Genomic DNA, 6000 nt, shown 5'->3' with positions numbered 1-6000 from the left:
CCTGACTGTGAAAATTAGTGTTAATGACCTTCAGGGTGAAAGAAGCTATAGGATGCATGACCACTCTATCACCACCACTGTTGGAGAATTCTCACTGTGTGGTCGGTTAGGTTAATCAGCCTGCAACAGGAAAACAAACTGAGAGTATAAAGATATTTATTCTGGATAAAGAGAAAGATACAGAGTACTTCAAAACAGTGATCTGAGTGGTCTGCCCTTGCTTCTGCTAAAGAGGGTTTTATACCGATGAGAGGTTGTGTATCACTGGTCAGCTTGTCATTTACAGGACTATGCCCCCCAATCATATCCCTGGTGTTTCTCTCATACAATGATTTAAAAGTCAATCTCAGGTCACAGGTACAATCTTACTGTGCTATAAAACAAACCACAATGCTCTGTCAAGCCTCCTGGGGTTATTGTTATCTCCACACAAGGTTGAGTGAAGATGGAATGTGATCTGGTCTTTACAATACAGTATGGCATTATCTCTAAGAATAATCTCTTTGTGTAAGCACTAAAGGACTCATTAAATCGCCAAGGCAAGTTTTAAAAGCTATGTAACAAACAAATAAGCTGTCCTTTATAAAAAATGTGAAACATCATTCAAGAAATTGATCATCTGCATTTTTCTCTCACACCACCCAGGAACTGTATGCAAGATGGGTCGACTGACAGTGCCTGCAGCTCGTCTATCCTTTTCACTGAGGCGAGCTGCAACAGCAAGGCTGTTTTTAGAGAAACGATCTTGACGTCTGCAGTTTGTAGGGGCTCGAATGGAGGTCCTGACAGAGCCCGCAAGACTACCAATAAGTCCCAAGAATCAAGGATCAGGGACGCCTGGGCTAGGTGCATAGGCGGACCATCATAGAAACCGAGTCCAACTCCAATTTAATTGTAATCAAATTCTTATTCATCATCAGGTCCAGAATCTCTGTGTGGGGGATCCAGGACTGAAGAGCCTCCTGGCTCTTCTTCTCTTCCTTGAACCACTCTGTCATGAGACCCATAGCTTCACAAAAGGCACTGATGGGGGACACCGGGGCGTTGAACCGCAGCGCCTTGTCCCAGTCCTGAAGTCTGGTTAGACCCAACCAGAGGGACCAGTTCAGGGCCACGCAAGCTCTCGGAGGGAGAGGTCCATGGCCTTCTGCAGCTCCACCAGGGTTCCCTCATCCACCGATGCTAAGCTGGCGAGCTTTGCCAACAGCTTGGTCTGGTAGCACTTGAATAGGGCCTGCCTATTGATGGTGTAGGCCGCTTGCTCCGATGCCAAGTAGGCCTTTTGGGCCACCAACGCCAGCTGTTTGGCCGCCTCGGTCAGAAGTGTGGGCTTCTTCCCCAGGCCAAAGCTAAGCCGGCGAGGCAGCCAGCGGGGAAGGTCATGTAGTCTAGTTCTTGGCCCTGGTCCACACGGTGGTAGGGCTCAAACACCTCACCGGTGCATGCCCCAATCGGGATTCTCCAAGCTCCGCGTGTACCTCGCGGCAGAGTGGGATGGTCGGGGCGTCCTGGCGGAGGGCCCCGCATAAAATTTCCCTGTCCAGCATGGACACAGCAGTGTCCTGGACTTTTGCAGTGGGATGCCCAACGTTCTGGCCGTGCACTGGGAGACCTTCCCTGCTGGAGGAAAAAATAGAGAGAATTAGAAAAAAATTATCTGTATATATATAATGCCTCACCAAACAGTATTCGAGCTGGTGAGTCACACCGATTCACACGAGTGGGACCCGAGAGGTGAAGCAGGCGTGGAAATACGAGCATCTTGTTGTGGATTCTTCTCACGCAAAGTTAGAAAAGACGAGGAAGCAGAAGTCCAGCCGCAATATATACCTGCGTGTCGTCACTTCCTCTGCCTTTCAGGTGTAAATGCAGAGCGTTTTTCGATTGGATTACGTGATCTGATGATCAGTCTCATGAGTAATAGATCACAGTCCCTGCAGTAGGGAACCTCTATTTTTGACTACACTGATTGTTGTTAACAGGGGCACTAAAGGGTGATGATGGGCTGGACGGTAGAAAGAGAACAAGGTAAGAGTCATGTGTTTACAGTATTTACACATGGGCCTATGTTTATGTGGACAATTATTTCTGTAAATATGGACTTCTTGTTTTTATGTTATTAAAGCACCATGACCAGAAGGGAAGACATGGATAAGACCTGGGGCTTTGAAGTCTAAACCTCCATATGAAGATGGACAAAGTTACACACACACACAAGAAAAAACGGAGAAAGGTTGAATATTTTGCCTTCTTTTCACATGGCCAGTACGCCTACTAGGGCTTCCTCGAGGACTTTTCCAAAAGTATATTTCCATATAACACAGCCTTGGGCGCGTTCTTGAACCCGCAGATGTCCGCAGTGTTTTTCCTACCCATACCCACCCACTGATCCACCCGTCAACAGTAAATAATGTCGATCACGAATGTCAAAAAACACAAATTTGCAACAAATCTTCCCTTAATGGTAGTGTAGGGTAGGTTTTTTTGGGAGAATGATCTGAAGCTCCCAGATTGTTTTTTGTTCTTTTTGGGGGGGGCTACTCATCTTTTCATTTCTTAAGTGCCGCGTGCTGTTTGATTATTTTGTTTCCATATTTTATTTTAATTCCATATTTTATACTTTTTTTTGCGGATTCTTTTAAAACAAACAAACAAAAAAACAGCCATTCAATGTATTTGCATTATGTACTGTATGTGCTCCCTAAGGTGTCGTTTCCATGGTTGGGGGCCGGGGTCCACCAGGCTAGAATGCAAAGATAGGGCACGTGCAAAAGAAGTGAAAGGTGGCCACCATGGGTAAACCCTGGATGTTGTTGAAAAGAAAAATGCTTGAATGGTTGCAACTTCCTGTAATTCTAATTGAAACTAATTGATTCCATTGATTTCCTTGTTTTCTACACATATCATTGGGTTACAGGCAGTGTTACTGTGGTTCTCTGAGTGAAGAGACTATCTCTCCCCCCAGCTACATATTCCATGTACTGGGAGTGATCCCCTCAGGTAGTTGATGTGGATAATTATTTAAGTCACACCAGCTGTGCTGGCATGCAGCAGGCATATAATGCACCTGTGTGCATCAACTCACTGGTTATTTTGATCAGAACACGGTTCCGAGCTGCCTTGAGCTAGAGAGATCTTCACTCAGAGAATTCTCTTCACTCAGAGAACTCTCTTCACTCAGAGAACCCCAGTTACACTGCGTGTAAACCAACATTCTCTATCGTATCGAAAACCATCTCTTCACCCAGCTACATATTCCATTTCTACGGGGAACCTTGCAAGACATCCATAACATGTAGCAAACCAATATACTCTGCCAGCGGGTTCTCAGGACAATGGCAAATAAATCTGGGTATATCTAGGGTATAGCCAGGTATTCCCTAGATCTCTGCAAAGGAGGCGGCTCGCCATAAGGCCCAGGAGGTTGCTACTTCCCGGGTGGAGTGTGCTCGCACACTGGATGGTACTGGTACCTCCGTCCCCTTTTATGCCTGCTGAATTGCTTCAGCTATCCAGCCGAACAGCCTGATTCTTGACAGTTCTTGACTCGTTGGCCCTGGTTGAAACAGTACCATTGGGAGAAAAGCTGGGTTGGGACGAAGGACCACGCCCGCAGGCTGTCACTGCCAAGTTAAATGCTGTTTTGACTGATAGCCACATAAACCCTACTGATTCCAGAGGCTCAAAAGGGGCAGGCCGCAGAGCCTACAGAACCCTGTCCAGGTCCCATGGACAGCAGTGCTGCCAGCATTGTCCTTCTGTCCAAGCACAAATTAGCCATTTGGCTAGGTTGCCCAAAATCCTGAGCCCCGACCAGGGTCCTAGGACTGTATCCATGCACCTGATAAAAGTGTGGGGAACCTGGTAGAAGCCAGATTGGGATCTGGAAGTGGGCGTCCTTGAGGTTGATGGTGGCAAACCAGTCTTACTCTTGGAGTTCTCAGCATCCTGCACTTCAGGTGTCTGAGAAATCTGTTGAGCCCCCTCAGGTCTAGGATGGGCCTCCATCCTTCTTGGGGATCAAAAAATTGTGGGAATGGAACCTGGCTCTCTGGTCGTTGCAACCTACCTCCCTGATGGCCTTCTTGGCCAGGAGAGTAGCCACCTCAGCACCTAACACATCCCTATGCTGTGTGTTTACCCCTGTTGATACAGCCACCAACTTATTAATGGGGGCACATGGGAAGATTAAAGGCGGTAAGCTTCATTGTAGAAACCACCCAAGGGTTCACACTGAGTGCCACCCAGGCTGTGGAGACCCCCAACCTCGAGCTCCACCACCTCGCCAGCCCTGTCGGACTCTGCCACGCCGGGCTGCCTCCAGATGGGTTCTCAGATCGCCTGAGTGGTGTTAAAACGATGCCCACTGTGGCAAGGCCCCAATTCCACAACTACCTCATGGGCACAACAACGGGCTTCTTTAGCCTTTTGCAGAATAGAACTGGTACTCACGCCTGCCGGTTCGAGAAGCAGCCTCAAGAGACATGCCCAATCCTCTGGCTAGAGCTTCGACTGGGACAGCCACAAATGACGCCTCACCATCCAAAATGCTGCCACTTGCCCTGCCAGCTACCTCCGCCTGCTCCTTCAGGGGCTTGGGGAGGAGCATGGAGAACTGCTGCTGTTCCGCGCTGCATCGACCCCTGAGTCACGTGTCAGCTTGCGTTGGTACTGGGCTTCCCCAAAGGGTACTGGGCTTCCTCAAAACAGACCTCACAGGGAGATTAGGGCCACTATGGCCGGATCAATGGGAGGCAATTGGCCACAGCCAATCCTCTCCCGGTCTGTCAGAGCTGAAAACAGCCTACATGCACCCGTAAACCGGGGACCTTGTGCGAGCTTCTTGAACTGTCCTTGCATTACCTCCTCAAAGTCAGAAAGGGGGGGCACGGCAAATGGAGTGAATTAGCCCCCTCCTCGTAATCGAACCAGGAGGGGTCTGGACCAATATCTTCTTGCAAATTTATCTCTAGTGCACTGGATGCTCTGAAAATGAGCCCTTTGAAGCTTCGCTCAACCTTTTCCCCCTCCGGCCCCATCTGTTGCTGACCCGGGGTTAATGCTTCCTCCTCATCTGAGGGGAACAACTCCAGTATGTCCTCTTCCTCATCCCTCTCATCAGGCATCAAAAGGGGCTGGGGCCTATCTGTCACCCATACCCTGCTCTCTGAGTAGCTGGTGTTGGTCGAGGAGGTGGGGGGAGGTGCCCTATGTTTGGAACATAGTCCGCCCAGTTCTGCCCTTTTAGGATGTTTAGCTTCCTGGGGTTCATGGGCGTGGCTTTCTTTTTTAGCTGGCCTCTTCCCTCCAAACAGATGACACTGGGCCTCCCTAGTCTCTTCTCTCTTTCCAACGTCTGAACTGCTCCGTGGAGATCAAATAATCAGCAAGTTGACGCACACAGGTGCATTATATGCCCGGTGCCTGCCAGCACTGCTGGTGTGTCTTAAATAATTATCCAAATCAACTACTTGAGAGGAATAACCCCCTGTAAATATAGACTATGTAGCTGGAGGGAGGGATGATCCGATAGAGAAAGTGATGTTACAGTCAATGTAACAGTTTTCGTCCTGTGTGTAATTAATGTAATAATGCCATTGGATTGGATTTGATGACCAGTGCACAAATATGCAATTTTCCAGCACAGATTTGAGTACAGCGTGCTATGCAAAAGTAGGCTAAGATTTTTTAATCAAACTACATGATTCTGATGGTATACCGTATCCGATCTCCACTGCATCGATTAAACGGGGATCCCTGATTGGGTTGATAACCTATTGCCATTGCAGGGATATTAGGACACAATGGCAAATAACTTCAATGCCTCCATTTAGCTTTCTCTAGTTCAAACAAAAACTTCCAGGACACAATCCAGTGCAAGATCGATGCCTACTCGGTGCACACAATAAATAAAAAACAACACATATTAGAAGGCGGTGACGGGTGAAAAATCTGAGAATCTCGGCAGGCACTGATATGGCCACTTTGGTCAAAGCCGTT

Source organism: Zeus faber, assembly GCF_960531495.2.
Source record: "Zeus faber genome assembly, chromosome: 14".
NCBI classification, from domain to species: Eukaryota; Metazoa; Chordata; class Actinopteri; order Zeiformes; family Zeidae; genus Zeus; species Zeus faber.
This window is presented reverse-complemented; position numbering follows the sequence as displayed.